The sequence below is a fragment of the Notamacropus eugenii genome, chromosome 6, assembly GCF_028372415.1.
Source record: "Notamacropus eugenii isolate mMacEug1 chromosome 6, mMacEug1.pri_v2, whole genome shotgun sequence".
Classification (NCBI taxonomy): domain Eukaryota; kingdom Metazoa; phylum Chordata; class Mammalia; order Diprotodontia; family Macropodidae; genus Notamacropus; species Notamacropus eugenii.
Genome location: NC_092877.1, coordinates 230399563 through 230420887, shown reverse-complemented (window position 1 = coordinate 230420887; position 21325 = coordinate 230399563). Strand labels below are relative to the sequence as shown.

Here is a 21325-nt window from a genome sequence, read left to right as displayed (position 1 = left end):
TTCTAACTGTACTAATAGAGATATAGTTCTTAAGTGTTACAAGTATCATCTTCCCTTATAGAGAGGTAAACAGTTTAACCGCATTGAACATTTTTTTCCAGTTTACAGTTTTATGTTTCTCTTTAGTTAAGTATATGAAGATCAGATTTTCTGTTCAGCTCCGATATTTTCATCAGGAATGTTTGAAAGTCCCCTGTTTCATTGAATGTCTGTTTTTCTCCAGAAAGATTTTGTTCAGTTTTTCTGGTTAATTTGTTATTGGTTGAAATCCAAGCTCCCTTGCCTTCCATAATACCATATTCCAAGCCCTTTGATCCTTCATGTAGAAGCTGCTAAATCCTATGTAATCCTGATTGTGGCTCCTTAATATTTGAATTGTTTCTTTCTGCCTGCTTCCAGTGTTATCTCCTTGATCTGATAGTTATGGAATTTGGCTACAATATTCCTTGGATAGAAATCTTACATAGGTTGTACACATAAATTCCTATTAAATACATGTGGCATAGAAGAATTAAAATGAATTGAAGAAACCATTAAACAAAACAAAGCAAAACATAATACAAAAGAAAATGGTCTGCTTCTAATGAAAATCCAATTCCATTGTTCTTTCTCTGGATGTGGAAGTCGTTTTGTCTCGAGTCCATTGGAAACTTTTTAAATTCTTGCATTGCAATGAAGTACTAAGTCTACCAGAAAAATTCCTCTCACACTGTGGTTGTTTCTGTGTAGAAAGTTCTCCTGGTTCTGCTCCTTTCTCCCAACATCACTTCATATAAGCCTTTCCAGGCCTCTCTGAAGTCTTCCTGTTCATCATATCTCATAATTCAATAGTATTTCATTACATTCACATACCACAACTTGTTCAGCCATGCCCAATTGATGGGCATCCCCTTGATTTTCAGTTTTTTGTCACCACCAAGAGAGCTACTATAAATATTTTTGGAGTTTTTGATTGGGATAACTTTTAGGATATGATTGGTGGAGTTTTTAAATGACTAGAATATCCATACAGTTTTCCTGATAGTTTCTTGCAAGATACTGACCCACCTCTTTTTCTGATCATAAATTTCAGGTAGTCCAATAATTTTTAACTTTTCCGGACTTTAGCTATTTTCCAAGTCAGTTGTTTTACCAATGAAGTATTTTACATTTTCCTCTAATATTTTATTCTTTTGTTTTGTTTGACTGATTCTTCATGTCTCATAATCATTAGCTTTCCTGTACCCGGTTCTAACTTTTTTATGGATATTATTCTATCTATTTTGTACATGTGAGACACTTTCCCATTTCTATGACCTCTTTGGGACAGAGTACCAGAAGTGATGTTGTGTTTTTATTGATGTTGCTTGGCCAAAGTATAAGTATATTTTTGTAGGCCTTTGGGTGTAGTTCCAAATTGCTCTCCAGAATGATTGGATCAACTCACAGCTCCATCAACAATGAATTAGTGTTCCATCTCCCACATCTTCTCCAACACATATCATCTTTCTGTTTCATCATGTTGTCCAATCTGATAGGTGTGATGTGGTAACTCAGAGTTGTTTTGATTTCCATTTCTCTACTCAATAGTGATTTAGAGCATTTTTTCATGATTATAGATAGCTTTAATTTCTTCTTCTGAGAACTCCCTGCTCATATCCTTTGACCATTTATCAACTGGGGAATGGCTTGTATTCTTATACATTTGACTCAGTTCTCTATATATTTCAGAAATGAGGCCTTTATCACAGACACTAGTTGCAAAATTTTTTCCCAGTTTTCTGCTTCCCTCCTAACCTTGGTTGCATTGGGTTGGTTTTGGCAAAAACTTTTCAGTTTAATGTAATCAAAATTATACATTTTGTATTTCATAATGTTCTCTAACTCTTGTTTGGTCATAAATTTCTCCATTCTCCATAAATCTGACAAATACACTATTCCTTGCTCCCCTAATTGTTGATAGTATTAGTCTTTTTGCCTAGATCATGTATCCATTTGGACTTTATTCTTATGGACAGTGTCAGGCTTTGGTCTATGCCCTGTTTCCACCACACAATTATCCAGTTTTCCCAGGAATTTTTGGTGAACAGTGAGGTGTTATCCCAGAAGCTGGGGTCCTTGAGTTTATGAAACAGTAGATTCCTATATTCATTGACTACTGTGTCTTGAGTACCTAACATGTTCCACTGGTCTGCTCCTCTGTTTCTTAGATGGTATCAAGGGGTTTTGATGATTGCTGCTTTATAATACAATATGAGATCTGGTAGTGCTAGGCCACCTTCCCTAGCATCTGTTTTCATTAGTTCCCTTGATATTTTGGATTTTTTGTTCTTCCAATGCATTTTGATATTATTTTTTCTAGCTCTAGAAAATAATTATCTGGTAGTTTGATTGATAAGGCACTGAATAAGCAAATTAATTTACATAGAATTGCCATTTTTATTATACCAGCTCTGCCTACTCACAAGCAACAAATGTTTTTTCCACTTACTTAGATCTAACTTTATTTGTGTGAAAAGTGATTTATAATTGTGTTCATAAAGTCCCTGAGTTTGTTTTAGCAGGTAGACTTCCAGATATTTTATAATGTCTACCACAGTTTTAAATGGGATTTCTCTTCCTATCCTTTGCTGTTGGGCTTTGTTAGTAATATATAGAAAGGTAGATGATTTATCTGGCTTTATTTTCTAACCTACAACTTTGTCAAAGTTGTTTATTAATTCAAGTACTTTTTTTTTACTTTATTCTCTGGAATTCTCTAAATATATTATCATATGATCTGCAAAGAGTGATAGTTTCTTCTTTGCCCATTTTACTTCCTTCAATTTCTTTTTCTTTTCTTATTGCTACAGCTAGCATTTCTAATAACATATTGAATAACAGTGGTGATAATGAACATTGTTTTTTTACCCCTGATCTTATTGGAAATGCATGTAGCTTATCCCTATCACATATAATGCTTGCTGATGGTCTTAGGTGGATATTGCTTATTCTTTTATGTAAAGTTCCATTTATTCCTATACTTTCCTGTGTTTTCAATGGGAATGGGCATTGTATTTTGTCCAAAGTTTTTTCTGCATCTATTGAGATAGTCATATGTTTTGTGTTAGTTTTATTGTGCTAATAGTTTTCCTAATATTGAAACAGTCCTGGATTTCTGGTATAAATCCTACCTGATCATAAGGTATTATTCCTCTGAGAAGTTGCTATATTCTTTTAGCTAATATCTTATTTAAAATTTTTGCATCTATATTCATTACCAAAAAGTCTATAATTTTCTTTCTCTCTTTTGTCTCTTGCTGGTTTATGTATCAGAACGATATTTATATCATAAAAAGAATTTGGTAGGACTCCTCCTTCTGCAGTTTTCCCAAGTAGTCCATATAGTATTGGAATTAACTGTTCTTTTAATGTTTGATAGAATTCACTTGTAAATCCATCTGGCTCTGGAGATTTTTTCCTAGGGAGTTCAGTGATGACTTGTTCAATTTCTCTTTCTGAGGTGGGGTTATTTGAGTATTCAACTTCCTCTTCTGTTAATGTACACTATATATATATATATATATATATATATATATATATATATATATATATATATATATATATATATATATATATATATATATATACACACACACACGCACACACACACACACACACATATATATATGTATATATTAAATAATCATCCTTCTCATTTAGAATGTCAAATTTATGGGTGTACTGTTGGGCAAAGTAATTTCTAATTATTGTTTTAATTTTCTCCTTGTTGGAGGTTAGTTCAAGCTTTTCATTTTTGATATTGGTAACTTGGTTTTCTTCTTTCTTTTTTTAATCAAATTAAGCAAAGATTTGTCAATTTTGTTGATTTTTTTCATAAAAGAAACTCTTAGCTTTATTTATTACTTCAATAGTTTTCTTAGTCTAGATTTTATTAATTTCTCCTTTGATTTTCATTATTACTAATTTGGTTTTTACTTGGGAATTTTTAATATGTTCTTTTTTTAGCTTTTTCAGCTGCATCTTCTCTCTCCCTATTTTATTCATGTAGGCATTCAAAGATGTAAAACTTTTCTTAAGAACTGCTTTGACAGTATCATATAAGATCTGGTAGGTTGTCTCATTATTGTCATTCTCTTGAATGAAGTTGTTGATTGTTTCTATAATTTGTTGTTTAATCCACTCATTCTTTATAATTAAATTGTTTAGTTTCCAGTTGTTTTTTGCTTTATCTATCCATGGACTTTGATTACATTTAATTTTATTGCATTATGATCTGAGAAGAATGCATTGACCATCTCTGCCTTTCTGCACTGAATTGTGAGGTTTTTGTGTCCTAGTACATGGTCAGCTTTTCTATATGTGCCATGTACTGCTGAGAACAAGGTATATTCCTTTCTATCCCCATTCAATTTTTTCCAGAGATCAATCATATCTAACATATCCAGAGTTTAATTCATCTCCTTACCTTCTTTCTTGTTGGTTTTGAGATTAGACTAATCAAGTTCAGAGAGTGGGAGGCTGAGGCCCCCCCACTAGTAACGTTTTGTTGTCTATTTCTTCCTGTAATTCCCTTAATTTCTACTCTAAGAATTTGGATGCTACACCACTTGGACCATATATGTTTAGTAATGAAATTTCCTTGGTGTCTCTGGTGCCTTTTAGCAGGATATACTTTCCTTCCTTATCTCTTTTGATTTCATCTATTTCTGCTTTTGTTTTGTCTGAGATTAGGATGACTATCCCTGATTTTTTTTACATCAGATGAAGCGCAATATATTCTGCTCCAACCTTTTACCTTTAACTTGTATGTATGTCCCCGTATCAAATGTGTTTCTTGAAAACAACCTATTGTTGGATTATGGTTTTTAATCCATTCTGCTATCCATCTCTGTTTTATAGGAGAGTTCATCTCATTAATGTTCACAGTTATGATTGCATCTTTGTCTTTCCCTCCATCCCCTTTCTTTTGTTTATGATTTTAGTTCTCCCTTCTCCCCTCCTCTCCGCAATAGTTTTAATTTTTGACCATTGTCTCCCTCAGTCTTCCCTCCCTTCTTTCAGCCCCCCCCATTTTAACCCCCTTTTCCCTTACTACTTCTTCTCTCCCTTTTAGCATCCCCTTCGTTTTCTTTCTTCCTTCCCCTACTACTGCCTATAGAACTAGCTTGTACTTCTATACTTAACTGAGTTTGTCGCTCTCTCCTTGAACCCACTCAGATGAGAGTAACTCGCAAACAGTGCTCATCTCCCTCTCCTCTGTCACTCAACTGTAATATATTATTTTGCCTCCTTCTTTTTTCTGACTCCTCCTTTTCACATCTCCCATTACAATCCCTTCACACTCATAAATCACATTTTTATCATGACATCATTTACTTTATACTGGTCCCTCTATCTATGTATATTCCTTTTATATATTATGATAATCTACAATCTTCAAGATTAACAACTATAATCTTCCCTTATAGGGATCTAAACACTTTGCCCATATTGAATAACAGGTTTCTCCCCGTTTACGTTTTTTATGCCTCTCTTGAGACCTGTGTTTGAAGATCAAATTTTCTATTGAGCTTAGGCCTTTTCATCAGGAAGGTCTAGGAAACCCTTAATTCATTGAATGTCCATCTCCTTGCCTGAAATATTATGCTCAACTTTGCTATGTAACTGATCCTTGGTTGTACTCCCAGCTCCTTTGCCTTAAGGAATATCGTATTCCAGTCCCTGTGATCTTTTAATGTAGAAGCTACAAGGTCCTGTGTGATCCTGACTGTAGCTCCTCGATATTTGAATTGTTTCTTTCTGGCTACCTGCCGTATTTTCTTCTTCACTTGATGGTTCTGGAATTTGCAACAATATTCCTTCATGTTTTTAGTTTGCAATCTCTTTCAGGAGGTGAATGGTGGAATCTTTCAATGACTATTTTGCCCTCTGAATCTAGGACCTCTAGGCAATTTTCCTTGATGATTTCTTGGAAGATATTTTTCAGGCTCTTTTCTTCATCATGCCTTCTGGTAGACCTATAATCCTTAGATTTTCTCTCCTGGATCTATTTTCTACATCAGTTGTTTTTCCAATTAGATATTTTGCATTTCCTTCTGTCTTTTCATTTTTTATATTCTGTTTGACTGATTCTTGATGTGTTATGGAATCATTAGATTCTACTTGCCTGATTCTAATTTTTATTGAATTGCTTTCTTCAGTTAACTTTTCCATCTCCTTTTCCATCTGTCCAATTGTGGATTTTAAGGAGTTATTTTCTCCAGTTAGGTTTTATACTTCCTTCCATTTGTCCAATTTTCCTTTTAAATTCTTCTGTAATTTCTTTTTTTCATATTTTTAAAATCATTCGTCAGGTTTTCTTCTATTCCCCTAATTTGTCTTTTAAAATCCTTCCTGAATTCTTTCAAGAATGGTCTTTGTACTTCAGACCAGTTCATATTCTCTTCTGATGTTTCAGATGAGAATACAGTCTCATCGTTGACCTCTTTGGTATTTGTGTTTTGGTCCTTATCCCCATAGAAAGATTCTATAGTCTTTTCTTTTCTGTTTTGCTTTTTACTCATGATGATCACCCTTTTCTTGACTTTTAAATTAGATCCTTGCATTTGAGGCACAGGGGCCCCTGTTCCACAGTTCTTGTGCCTAAAACTTGAGATTTTCTGTGTTGGGGCCTGTGGTTCTTTCAGGTAGAAGATAAAATGCTGCAGTTTACCTGTTGCTCACCTGGATGGTGTTGGAAAATAGAGGCCAGGTGAAGTCTTTTTGGGTTTCCCCAGAGTCACCATGGAGCTGCCTGCATTTAGTGTGGGGGAGGGGTAGCCTGGCCACATGAGGCCTCCTTTGCTGAGCTAGAGCACAGGGAAGCTCAGAGGTTGGTGATCCCATCTGCACTAGTGTCTTCCTGATTTCCCTGGGGTGTTGAGGCACAACTGGGGTGTTGGTTTTGGCAGTTGCAGACTTCACCCTCCTGGGGCTCTAAATATTCTCCCAGTTTGCTGAGTTTGGTCTGTCTGGGACAACTCTGGTTCTGCACTGGTCCCCTTCTGCCACAGCAAGAGGGACCCTCCCTAGCAATTTTCCTAGGCTCGTGGGCTAAGAAACTGTTTACCCCTTTTGCTGCTCCCATTGTTCCAGGAATTTTTCCTGGGGAGATATTTTCTGGGCTCTTCAAAGTCAACAAGGGGAGGGAGATAGCAATTATCCAATAACTGGTAAATCACTCTGCCATCTTGACTCTCGGAAGTCCCCCTCTTACTTTTAAAAACCCTTTTAGAACTCTTCTATGAGGACTTTTGGGGCTTGATATTAATTTATATTTCTTTTTGTGGCTTTTCATGTAGTTATTTTGACATTATTGTCCTCTTTTAGTTTTTATCTTCCCTCTCTCCATCGTGGCTTTCTTTGGTCAAGGATCTTTTTTTTGTTTTTTGCTTATTTTTATCCTATTTCTTGACTTTTCAGGTTGAGCTCTGCTCCTACAATACCTAATGCACTGACCCAAGCTTCTTGCACTCAGTGCCAGGGCACTACTTAATGGTTCTCTGCCCAGGGTCTTCCTGGGATGGTGGCTTGCTCATTGTGCTTTGGTTACCTGGACTAGTTTTACCTGTTATGCCCAAGGTTCCAGAACTAGAAGTTTGCCTAATATGCTAGGGCTGCAAGCCTCACAGGTAACCTCCTATTCCACTGGCCTACTGAGCCAGTACTGGGAGCCTTAAGTTGCTCATCCATTCTGTGGCTCAGAGCCTGCTGCCAGTTTGCCCAAACACTGTCTCCAGTGGGCTGCTCTCCAATTTTACCCAGGTGAGACAGATTTTTCTTGAAGTCCTAAGTTATATTGGTCAGAAAAATTGTTTCACTTCATCTTTTAATGGGTTTGTCACTCCAGAATTCCTTTAGTGGCTTGATTTAATTTATTTCTGATGGAACTGAGGAGATCTCAGGCCACATTGTGGCTTTTCGCTCCAGTGTCTTGGCTGCACCTTCATATAGTAAAAATTTAAAAGAACAAGTATGTCCCACAGAAAACATAAGACATGATAGTCCCACCCAACTTCTTTTTAGAGGTGCAAGTTTAATGAATAAGGAACATTTTATATATTTCAAACTTTTTCAATATACTAATCTGGTTTGATGGTTTTTCCACTCTTCTTTCACTTCTGCTTCTTTTAAAAAATATTGTCTTGTATATAGAAGGGCTCTCAGGGAAGAAGACTCAGTGCTGGGAGAAATAACTCTGGTGATGTAAAAAGCAAAAGAGTTCAATACTATGTATTTTTAAAATGCACGATAGTAGACAGAAGAAAGTTGACAAGAGAAAAAATAAGAGGAATAAGGGAAGGAAGGAAGGAAGAAAAGAGAAAAAGAGAGTAGAAAGAAAAGAAGGTATTAAGGAAAGAAGAAATGATGAAAGGAAAGAATGAAAGAACAAAGGAAAAAAGGAAGAAATTATACAAAACTTTAAATGGCCTAAATGCCCATCTCCTAGAGAATGGTTGAACAAATTATGATCACATAAATTGTCATGAATTATTTATTAAAGTACTAAAAGTGAAAAATATGATAAATTCAGAAAAACTGGAAAAATTTTGTGAACTCATATAGAGTGAAATTAGCTGAATTAGAAAAATAATATGTACAATGACTATAGTAATGTAAATAAAAATCTCAATTATGATTAATTGTAATGACCAATCTCAGTGCTGAATAATAAATGATGGATCACTTCTCCATCAACAAAAAAACTGATAGGTTTGCACCCTGGCTCTGCTACCTAATTTCTGATCATGGACAAGTCAATTCATCTACTTGGCTTCATGTTCTTTATTTGGATAACAAGGGAGTTGACCTACGTGGCCTCTAAAACCCCTTCTCATCTAAGTCTATGAACTTGTTCCTATGAGCTTATTAATCTGGACACGGAAAGGGTGGAGTGTAATGGAAATGGGATATTAAAAAGAAGTAACAGAGGGAAAACATCTTCACCTACAGTTATAGGTCATGATAAAAGGGATTTGATGAGCAGAATGTTTGGAAGAAGGATGGAGGGACATAATAGGTTTGAGGGTGAATGGATTGTGAACATAAAATAAAAGTTAGTATAGTTAATTTTGGAGAAATAAAATTTAAGTGAAGAAGGAATAATGGAGAGAATTATGATAGCTTTGTTCCTTAAAGACTAGTATCCTCAGGTAACCAAAGAATACAATTACTGTATCTTTGTGTAGCTTTTAATTGAAGGGAATGGGGCAGGAATCAACCAGCACAATTATGGTATCTAGTGATTTCATTTCTGTTGATTTTTTTCCCTTTCATTGTATATTGACCTCACTAACTAATTCCATGAATTGGAAGAAAGCTAATGAAAGGACCTGAGTCAATGACATTTAAATGACTTTTGCAACACAAGATATCAAAATACCCTCATAGAGTCCAGGTTTCTGCATGGGAGGGAAATCACATGATGGAAGATTGTTCATTATTGTAATCAAAACATTATATGTGGGGTTTCCTGGCAAGATGGCTTCAAAGATTTTGGCAAATTTATATGTGGTCATGACTTTGGGGGAAGGAAATTTTGCCAGCCCTCAAAATCAATCCAACCAAAACTCAGGGATGGCAGTGATGTGGGCATGAATAATGCATTCAGATATGGGACTGAGTATTATGTTTCAAAGGGAATTTTGTTCTCTGAGGTCCTTATAAGAACAATTGACCTCAGTTCATGCAGCACAGGCAGCATCTATACCATGGCTGATACCAAGTGTCTACTGCTCTTTTTCTCAGTGGCCCTGTTGGGCTTGAGCTCAGCTCAATCTACTGATGAGGGTAAGAGAGGGGAAAAGAGAATCTATGATCAGGTTGAGATATTGTTTGTGGGGAGGGGGTGTGAAGGTCTATTTCAAATGAACTCATTTGGAATTAGCCATTCTCAGTAATTCACGTACTTTACCTTCCTAGAGTTAGATATATAGAAGGTGGTATTTTTATTTTCCATGTTCAGATGACAGCTCAAACCTCTTTTAAACCCTGTGTTTGAGGCCAAACCCAATCTATGCCTTAAGTTCTATTTATTCTATTCTTCAGTAATCTATGATCCAGGCTGCTCCTCATGCACAGCATTCTGTCTTCCCGTATTTTATCTGGCTACTCCTCCCAATTGTAGCCCATTTACCACTCATCTCTACCTCTTAGATTTCTCACCTTCTGTTAAGGTTCTGTTTGTCAATTCCTGTATGAAATTTATCTTGATTTCGTACCCTACTCCATCTTCCAATGTTGCCTTCACCTAAGAAATGATCTTTTTAAAAAGTATTTTGCATTTTTTTTGAATTTGCATGTTGTTTTCCCAAATACACTTTAAATTTATCAACATCAGGGAGTAATTCTTCTTTCGTGATACGCTCAGCATTTAACAAAATGACTGGCATATAATAGATGCATCTTAACTAATTGAATTGAATTATCTGCCATAAAATATTGATAAGAAAAGTAAAAAAAAAAAAACAAACAATTTCTATCTCTGATACAACATTTCCACTGCCGGGACAAACCATGTCAATACATTTGGATATATGAAGAAGACTTAATTTTCCATTTTTCCATTCAGATTTTGATGCTGTATAGCCATTCAGTTCAATTTTTCCCTTTACTGCATGGATTCCTTCTTGTTAAAGTGTTTACCCAATTCTTCTGAGATTCAGATGATCTCTTTCAGATGGATCTGCTCAGACAGAGACTAAACTATTCCCTAAAATGCTGTGGATTTCTCCTCAGTCATCAGGTCCTTTATTCTGTGTGAACAGGAAGCTACATCTTCAAAATATCAATACTTGATCCATTGACATGTATTTATTCCTTGGGACTCAAAACAAAATTGGTGAAACAAAACCAGTGTGAAACCATTTCTGCCTCCATGGACCTGACATTCTTACCAGAGGTGACACGACAATGTGTTTTTTTTTTTCCCCATTGGAAAGAGATCCTCTTACTCAAAACTCATCTAAATATTTCCCAAAATGCCAATATTGGACTTATTATCCAATAAAATTAGGGTGCTGGAATGAAATTTCATTATCCTCTTTTGAAATGTATTGACATCTTATACAGTTAGCCTAAGCTCAGAAACATACAAAGGTCCAACATATGGGATCACAGGACTCAAATTATATGACTGTTATACCTGTCTCAGATATAGCTATAGTCAAAGGGTGGAATGTCAGTTCAATAGGGAATAAATCTGTAACTCCTTATCCCAAGGCAGATCTATCAGCATCTGCTCAACAAGTTACTGTCTTAGGGAGTTTCTTCAAGATCAGCAAGAATTTGCCTATATTCATAAGACCAATAGGTATCAGAGGCAGGATTTAAAGTCAGGACTTTTTGATTCTGATGTTGCCTGTCAATCCTCTCTTCCATGCTGCTTCTCAGTGAGATTATTATTACCATTTTCCAGATGACAAAACTCGGAGTCAGAGAGGTTAAGTGGCTTTCCTCCTGGCATAACTGACTAGGAGTTAGAAAGCTAAGACATGGACTCCAATTCCTTGGCTCTTAGCATAGTACTCCAGGGAAAGGCAACATACTGGGTTAAAAGAAAAGTGTTTGGAGTCAAAAGACCTAGATTAAAAGTCTGCCTTTACCTGTATGACCTTGGGTAATTCACAGTGCCAGTTGACTTTCCAATCTTCCTTGAATTCCTTCAGATATTTTCCTTAGAAAATGACCGAGTTGGTGGATTAGATGATCTTTAAAGTATTCTGTAGTCGGAAATTAAATTATCTTAAATCTTATATGAAAAATGCATATTTTGATAGACTAAATATTTTTTTTGCTCTCTTGAAATCCTAACAGTGTGGAAAGGGGACTATTTCCTTCCCTTTGGAACTAGAGTTTTAAGACCCAAGAAGGCCTTATCCAGGTTTAAAATCATATTGGCCCAAGAAGGGAGAAAACAAAACAAAAACTTGTAGACTAAAGTGAAGATATGAAAAAGTTTGTCCCTACTTGTTATTTCATATTTTTCCCCATCCAGTACTAAGAACAAGTTTTTGTACAAAATAAGGGTAAGACTACTGGGTGGAAAACATTCTAATACACAGCTGCACTTCACTGACTTTTCCAATGAAATTTTCTCTATATGCATCACAAAGTAGGACCATCCAAGGGTTTTCCTATCATAAATTGGGTAAGGTTATGCTTGAGGCTCTTCTCACTTTTACTGAGTCTGTCATTCAGAGCAGCAGCTCTTTGGGATGTTTTCTTTTTCACAGGATGAGGCAATTCATTAGATATTCTGCCCCAACTTTTGGGAAAAAACAACCAACCATTTTTCCTGTCCCCATGTAATTGTAAAAACCTTACTTTGATCACTTTTATGCTCTTAACTAGCTAAAAGGTAAGAGGTCAATAATAGCTCAATTCATGACCATAACAAATCTTTAGGAGGCAGGCTACCAACATTTAAATCCAATCTTTCAGTCTCTATTCTGCATTCCCTTCTTTTTTCTTTGTTCCCTCCTTCCTCCACTTCATTCTTCCTTACCACACCACATAAGATTCATCTCACTCTAGATCACCATTTAATTTCCCTAGGTTCTAGGACTTTCATGGGGCAGAATTTTCTTTAAACCACAGGCCATGAGGCCGCATTAAGGAGTTTTACTTTGTACCAGTCAATCAGAGCATCAGGCACATTTTAAGCATTTAATAAATATTGACTGATGAACAGAGTTCATAACAAATGAAAAAATATGTAAAATAAGTTCTTTCACAATCTCCTGAAGCTTGAAATTATTTTCAATATATATAATAAGTAGCAAATTGGAACTTTATAAGAAATATGTAGGAAGCATCCATACATAGTGAACATGTAAGCAACCACAAATTAAAGGAGGCATATGTAAGAAACACATATCACAAAAACACAATTAAAGGGATAAATCATGTTTTTGATATAATGTGTTGTCAATGTCTCCTAATGTTGTCATTAAATGAGACTAAGTTAGACCTATTCCCTCTCAATCACTTATATGATCCTCCATCACATAATCTCATCCAGGCTTACCTTGAGCCTGGGACAAGCCTGGATCTCCTAGATCCTTATTAGACATCCAACATGTAAATCTGGGTCACCCTCATTCACCAGTTCTGAGAAAGTAGCAAGGGTTGCATCCTTTGTACAATTAGCCTATTACATCAACCATTTTGTTTGCATCCACTACATATTAGTCCTCTTCCTTCACCTGATTTTTGTCTACCTGTGCTGTCTTCTCGCAGAGGATGAACCAAGTTCAGAAGAATCCATACACCTACCAGCATCATCAGACCTTGAATCAGATGATCAAGACTCTTATGAGAAAAAAGACAACAAGCCCTTCATCAAACATCAAGGTGGTTACCAAAAACTTGGGCGCCTAGGTCCCTTTGGATATGATGTATGGGGAGGTTCAGTGCCAGGTTTTTACCAAGGAGGCTTTCCAGGTGTCCCAAGAGATTTTCCAGGTAGCTGGCAAGGAGGTTTTCCAGGTGTCCTACAAGGAGGTCGTCTAGGTGGCTGGCAAGGAGGCTTTCCAGGTGGCCCACAAGGAGGTCGTCTAGGTGGTTGGCAAGGTAGTTTTCCAGGTGGCCAGGTGGGAGGTTTTCCAGATGTTGGTCAAGAGGGTCATCCACGTGGCTGGCAAGGAGGTCTTCCAGGTGTCTGGAAAAGAAGTCAGCAAGTTGGCTGGCAAAGACTCCATCAAGATGGATTGAAAAGTCATCATCTAGATGAACAGCAAGGAAGTGATCCAGTTCCCATATCCCAAAGGTATTTCATTTTCTTCTCAGTAAACCAAAGTCCATGTTTGAATATGTACTGGTTGTCAACTCCCATCATATTAATCCCCAATTTTTTTTATAATTCTTTCCCTGTTCTATTAATCTGACTTTTCTTCACTCTTCTCTCAACTATTTAATTACTTTTGCTTCTCTCTGCACCATTCTCCCTGATAGAGACAGAGAGATAGAGGAAGTGAGAGGCATACAGAGACAGAGATATAGAGAAAGGAACAGACAGAGACAGAAATATCAATACTTCACCCATTCTTTTCTCCCTCTCCTTTATGTTACTCATCCTATCCCTTCCCAGGGTCTCTTTCTAAACTTGGTTTTGTTTTTTTTCTAAAATTTCAGTAATGTATGACTTCATCATTGCCATTGCCATCAGCCAGGGGACCACATCAAGCATGGTTTATCTCTTCTAAGTCTCTTCCTTTTTTTTTCAGTGTATGAAAAAGAAGATGGGCATTTGGGAGGTGCCCTATGGACCAGTATATTGGGACAGTACAGATCTTCTCCATCCCTTTCTTTACAATATCAATAAATACATGAGCAACTAAATATTGGCTTTTGCTTCTCTTTATGGTGTTTTCTGTTGCTCACTTTTCAGTCCACTGAGTTCTAGTTAAAGGGAAAGAAGTAATTTGAGCCCCAGTAAGTGCATAGGGTATAAAGGTGAAGGGTGTTGAAGGGTATAAAGAAGTAGAATGTTAAAGTTCTTCAATCTCCTGTATGATTTTTTATCATTTCCTTTGGCATAGCAGCCTATTTTCTCTGTTTTTCTACTTAACTGAAAGGAGCTCAAATCTAAGAGCAAATTTTATGATTCCCCAAACCACTCTTGGTCAGTCAATGAGCATTTAGTGAGCACCTATGAGGTGCCAGACACTGCAGTAAGCACCTAGATATGGTGAAGGCAGAAACAAAGAAAGAAACCAAAAGAAAACCCAAAATAAGCAATTTCTGTTCTCAAGGAGCTCACATTCTAATAGTGGAGAAAACATTCAAACAACTATGTGCAAACAATATACCTACAGGGCTAATTAAATTTATTCTCAAAAAGAAGAAACTAAGGTTAATGAGAACTTGAAAAAGCTAAAAGGTGGACTTTTAGCTGAGACTTGAAGAAAGCCATAAGATGGGGATAAAGAAGGAAATAATTCCAGTAATAGGGACTGCCCATTAAAAATGCTCAGAGTTGAGCATGGATTGCCATGTATAAAATACAAGCATTACTGGATCACACATTGCAATGAGGGAATTAAGTTATTAAAAAAGCAAACAAACAAACAAAAACTAAAATGATAAAAAATGGCCAGGTTATGAATGACTTTTAAAACCAAAGAAAGGAGTTCACATTTGGCTCTGGGGTTAATAAGGAGCCATTGGAGTTTACTGAATAAATGTTGACACATTCACACCTGTGCTTTAGGTCAAATAAATTGTCCAGCTAAGTGGAGGATGGATTAGAGTGGAGATACTATCCCTTTAGATTGGAGCAAGCCTTATGCAACTGCATCCGTGGTTCTCCTCTGCCTCCTTTAAATCTCTGTGGCAAAGAAAAAAATGTTCCCAAAACAAAGCACCCCCATCTCAGAAACTTTCCAAAGACTCAGGCCTCCCCCATTTCAAAGAGTCCCTAAAGTTCAATTATTTTTTCAGTACTTTCTCAGTTCTAAAACCCCTTCACTTTGCCTACCAAAGTATGGAAGCCTGCCTCCACGCATCCCTGCCCCCTCGCCAGTCTTATGAGGTCTTTTTACGTGGTTCCAGAGGCTTAGGAATGGAAGAAAAGAGGTGTCTGCTACAAATTCTTCACCAAGGTTGGGGAAATATATTGCCCATATTTCAAGTCCTTTCTGGTCTCTATTGGATTTCTCTCTGTTTTGATCTTTATAATTGCATGTCTAAGTACTTAGATGAGGTACGAGACAAAGCACTGGATTTAAAACTAGAAGACTGAAGTCTAAGTCTTTCCTCTCTCACCATGTGACACTGGGCAAGTCAATTCACCTAGTGTCATCCATTTCCTCATTTGCAGAATGGGAATAGTCATTTTCTTTCTGCCTACCCCACAAGCTTATTGTGAGGATCCAAGAAAATAATGCACATAGATACTTTTGAAACCATGAAGTGCAAGATATTACACTCACTCTTCATTGTGTGTTCCTAATCCTTTCAAGATATTTATCTGAGTAGACTGGGGAATATGGAGTGGGATACATGCATAATACTGCTTTCAAGCTCTCAGCAGGTAGCTAGGTGAAATGGTGGTCAGAGCACTGGGATTGGATTCAGGAAAACGTTACTTTAAACCCTGCTTCAGACACTATCTAGGGAACCTAGGAAAGTCATTTAACCTTTTCCATCTTCAGTTTCCTCATTGGTAAAATGGGATTAACAATACAATAACAATACAAAACAATAACTATACTGCACAGGGTTGTTGTGGGGATCAAATGAGTTAATACCTGCAAAAACTTTGAAAACTATGCCTTGAAAATGTCTTAATATGTAGGAATAGTAGTAGTAGCAGTAGCAGTAGCAGTAGTGGTAGTAGCAGTAATAGACCCTTTTATTTCTGTCTTAATCTGTCTCTGTCTCTTTCTTTTAGTCTCTGTTATACAAGTACCTGTTGAAGATCATTCATTAATTCAGACTTGAAAGATTCTTCAAGATTCAGAGAAAAGAAAAACTGGCCTTTAAGTGTGAACTAGCCTTTAAGATACAATATCACACTTTTTTTCACAAATCAAACAAATGTACTTTTTCAGCAAGCAAAACAGGAGGCATTGTTCTTGATTAGACAGCTCACATGATAGAAGAGTGCAGCCAGCCCCCTGTTGGGATAGTATAGCTATAGTATATAGTACAATATAGTATAGTATAGTATAGTATAGTATAGTATAGTATAGTATAGTATAGTATAGTATAGTATAGTATAGTATAGTATAGTATAGCTATTTTTAGAGTGAGTTTTTAGCAGCAGCTTGTTTTGCTGCTTCAATTGAAATGTGACAAAGAATCCTTGATGTTAAGAATATGAAAGGTAGGTATTGGTTATTTACCTAATTAATACCTTTTAGAGTTATCAGCAATTTTTAATTGGGAAGAAGAAGTTGATGATGGAATATTTAGAAGAGGGTTAAATTGTGAATTAAAAGGATTATTTTGTAAAGTATATTAATTTAAGTGACAAATAAGGAAAGAAGGAAGATAGAGAAGAAGGGAAGGAAGGAAGAATGAAGAGAGGGAAGGAGAGAGAAATGGGAAAGAAAAGGAAGGAAGAGGGGAATGAAGGAAGGAAAGAGTAGGGAAGGAAGGAGGGAATAAAAATGGAGGGAGAGGAAGAAAGAGAGGGTGGTATGTAAGGTAGGAAGGAGGGAGAGAGTTAAGAAAGGAAGGAAGAGAGAAGGAGGAAATGAAGGAAAGAGGGAGGAAAGGGGAAAGAGTGAGAGGGAGGCAAGGAAGAAGAGAAGAGAGAGGGAAGGAGGAAAAGAAGGAAAGATGGAGGAAGGAAAGAAAGCATTTATTAAATACCTACTCTGTTCAGACTCTATGCTATGCAAGAATAGGTTTCCCAATAAAAGATGATGTCCAAGAAAGGGGTTCTGTTTTTTGGATTATTGCTTAAAATGTAGCAGTGATTGCCTCCTCTTCAGAAATGGCCTGGAACTTCTTAGATAGTATTTGTAAGAAGTTCCACAAATCTAATCTAAAAGGCCTTATACTGAAAAGGAAAGGGAGGAAGAAAATTGTTCAGTATATCTACCAAATGAAATATAATAAGGGTCACAAATATCATAGATTTAGTATTGAAAGAGACTTCATTTCTAATATTCTCATTTTGTAAATGAGGAAAATGAAGTCTAGAGAGATAAGATAGCTAGTCCAAAGTCACACAGTTGGGAAATAGCAGAATAAGCATCTAAAACCAAGCCCTCTCTCCACTTCAGCAATAGAGAAGAGGTTTATTAGTAGTCACTTAATGACTGCTTGTAGATTATTTGATTCACTGTAACAGTGTATAGAGATAGACCAGTAGTATAGGGATGACCAGATAGTGATAGAAAGCAAAGATAAATAAAAGCCAGAAATAAAATTCATGATGTCAAATGGCTATATACAAAGGCATGAAACACAGCTAACAAACAAGATGAACTGTTGACTTTCATATAAGGACTTAGAACTTGGCTTCCTAGGTACCATTGAGGCTCTGTGGAGTATAACACACAGAGACAAAGGTGTACATGTAGAGTACACATGTCATCAGGGCAACTCATACTCCAAGGCTACATCCCAGCTGGAAGACTTCTTTGTCTCTGGTACAGCATGTTCAGTCAGTAGGTGCTCTTGTTGATTTGCAGTGTCATTTGCTGAGCTCTTCTGTCATTATCATCTGATGGTGTCTTTACTTGGTAGCTTTCTTTAGGTCCTCTGTTACTTTCTGCTCCCATGTGAATGATTCTTTCTACTGAATTGTAATAACTCTACGATATGGCTTTGCCTCTGCTGTGTAAGGATGGACCTCAGCAACTTGAGTTAGTAGTGCTTTCTGGGATTCACCTTGGTAACAGATGGAGTTCCTGAAGATAAAGATTTGAACTGTTGCATTGCAGAAATCAACTGAGAAGAGAGTCTGAGAGTGAAGTAGACTGAGACCATAAAATTGTATAGGTTTGGGCTTGTCATCTGTCTGCTCACACTTACACTTACTTCATACATCATGCAACACAATGGAGATATCAATGAAATAAAATAAAATTTTGTCCAATACAATTTGCCTGAATTGTGCATACAGCTGAATCCTCCTCTGGGTTTCTGAGAGTTTCCAGGGTTGAGATACTATGTGAGTTAATATTCCAGTCAAGAACTATGTTCTAGGCTACACACAAAGATGACACTGTTAAAGGTACCAACAAAAGTAGCTCAACCATAAGACAACATAGGAACAACAGAGAAGGGCATGGAGAAAGATTAATCATTAATGAATAAAAACTTCACTACATTACTTTAACCCACCTAAGATGCCAGGATGATTTCAGTAGAATTTTGTTAGTGGAGGCATATCCAGGGGAAAGGTCCTAAATATCTGAGCAACTAAGACAAAGTGTCATAACTCGATTCAGTTTGCCAAAGCTTCTTATCAAGTGGGGAATATGTGTATGTCTCTGTTTAGGAAGACTGCAATTGAACTTAGTGGAGACAGGGCTAAAATCTATACCACTGTGTCACTGCTGCTGAGAAACAAGCCAAGAGGGAAAGGGAAAGGAAAGAAAGAACAAAGTTTTCTATGAACCAGCTTGGGGACAACACTAAAGTTGTGAGGTAGACCTGAGTGGGAAAAGCAACACACACACACGCATGCATGCACACACACATATCAAACTAATAACAAAGATGGAAGAACCAGTTTCTCATCTAGAGGAGGAAGAGGCCTAGGACCTCAACAATTAGCTGTTCTTACAGCTTAAAGACAGGCCTAAGCAGAAAAGAGACCGACAGAGAGACAGAAAGAGATAGAGACAGAGACAATAAGGGCAGAGGAGAGGAGAGGAGAGGAGAGGAGAAAGAGAGCCTGTTAGTAACAATTGCTAAGAAATGGAACTAAAAAATTCCTGCGTAGGAGAGGGACCCAGAGAAAATCCAAAAGACCACCACTATACAACCTGTGAAAAAGCACTTAAAAAAATCTGTAAAGAGAATAGACACTTTAGAATAAAAGGTGGATCCAATACCAAACACCTTGAAAAACAGAATGGTACAAACGGAATTCAATGATTCAGCAAGACAATAAAAAATATTTGCACTAAGTCAACAGATTGAATAAAAAATAGCACAAAAGAGATATCTACTAATAAAAACAAATAACTTGGACAAAAAGGGGGAAAATAATCTAATTATCTTTAGACTTCTTAAAAAGCATGATCACGCAAAAACCCTCTACATCATATTTCAAGAAATAATAAAAGAAAATTATTCAGAACCATGAAAATGAGATTAATATAAAAATAGGACCCAAATATTGCTCCCCTTGAACAAAACTCCACATTCATCATACCCAGAAATTAGCCAAAATCCAGGCCAAAGGAAAAATAACAGACCAGGGGGAAGAGTGCTACAGTCAGGATCATACATGATATTGCACCAATAACTCTAAAGAAAATAAAAAATACTTGGTAATTGATATCTCAAAGAGCAAATGTAAGTTTATAAATAAGAATAACAGCTTAAAAAACCACAGGGTAAAAAATGGGCCTGTGATACACAATTTTACAAGTCAGGGGAATTTGAATAATGCATTCAGACTTGGATGGAGTTTACATTATTAAATCCTGAAGAATGTGTATGTCAAAGAACACATCACAGGAATGATTTTATCAATAAAATTGATAATAGCTCTCCCCTCCCCCTCTCTGTCTCCTCTGCTCTGCCAGCAGCTCTTCAGCTTTGCCCCTCACCCCTTGAGAATGTATGCCTGCACCAAGCTCATCTCTGCCCCTGCCCTTGTGAGGAGCAGCTCTCAGCTACTGAGTAGACCTTTATCTGCAGTGGTACTAAAACGGCCAGAGGTTCGGACAGATGAGAACCTCAGCATTTTGGCAGCATCAGGTCCTTTGACCTCACTTGTCCCCAGATGTGGATTCCAAACTAGTGCCGTCTCAAGGGACGTTGACACAGCAGCCAAGTTTATTGGAGCTGGGGCTGCCACTGTGGGGGGTGGCTGGCTCTGGAGCTGTTATTGGGACAGTATTTGGAAGTCTCAACATTGGTTATGCCAGGAGCCCCTCCTTGAAGCAGCAGCTCTTTTCCTATGCCATCCTGGGCTTTGCCTTCTCTGAGGCCATGGGGCTCTTTTGCCTGATGGTGGCCTTCCTCATCCTTTTCACCATGTGATGGAGCCATTTCTATCCCCCAACGTTTCTGAATGTTCCTCCTTGTCCTGGTCCTTTCATGTCTCTTGCAGCCTGTGAATACCTCCCCCTCCATCTTACCAGGTGGTCCTGGGGAAAGCCACAGGCTCAGGGTTTGACAGAGGGAAGACAAATAAATACTGTATTAATAAGCTGAAAAAAATAAAATATAATTGATAATAATAAGACAACATACCTAAGCTTATAGAATGTACTCGAAGCAATCCTAAGGGAAAAATATGTAATTCTAAACGCTTTCATCAACGAAAAGGAGAGAATGGAAGAAGCATACACCTTTAAAAAAACAACAAATGAAAGCTCTCTAAAACACAAAAATGTAAATTATGAAAATAATAGATAAAAATTCAGTTAACAAATAATGTTGAGATTAAAAAATAAAAATGATAGCTTTGATATATCACTTCAAGTTTTGTGAAGAGCTTTACATACATTTCATTTGATCCTTCCAATAATCACTCAAGACAGATATCTGTTTTAACATCTGAGGAAACAGGTTCCTAGAGACTAAGAGACTAGACCAGGCCTGTATAGCCAGTAAGTGTCTGAAACAAGATTTCATTTAGGTTAGTACACTTCTTTCAGGTGCAGTC

General features: G+C 36.9%; 1 pseudogene; it reads left to right on the top strand.

Moving 5' to 3' along the window:
* The first annotated feature begins 20207 nt into the window (after nucleotides 1-20207).
* LOC140511270 (ATP synthase F(0) complex subunit C2, mitochondrial pseudogene) lies at nucleotides 20208-20866 on the top strand (annotated as a pseudogene).
* The last annotated feature ends 459 nt before the right edge of the window (nucleotides 20867-21325 follow it).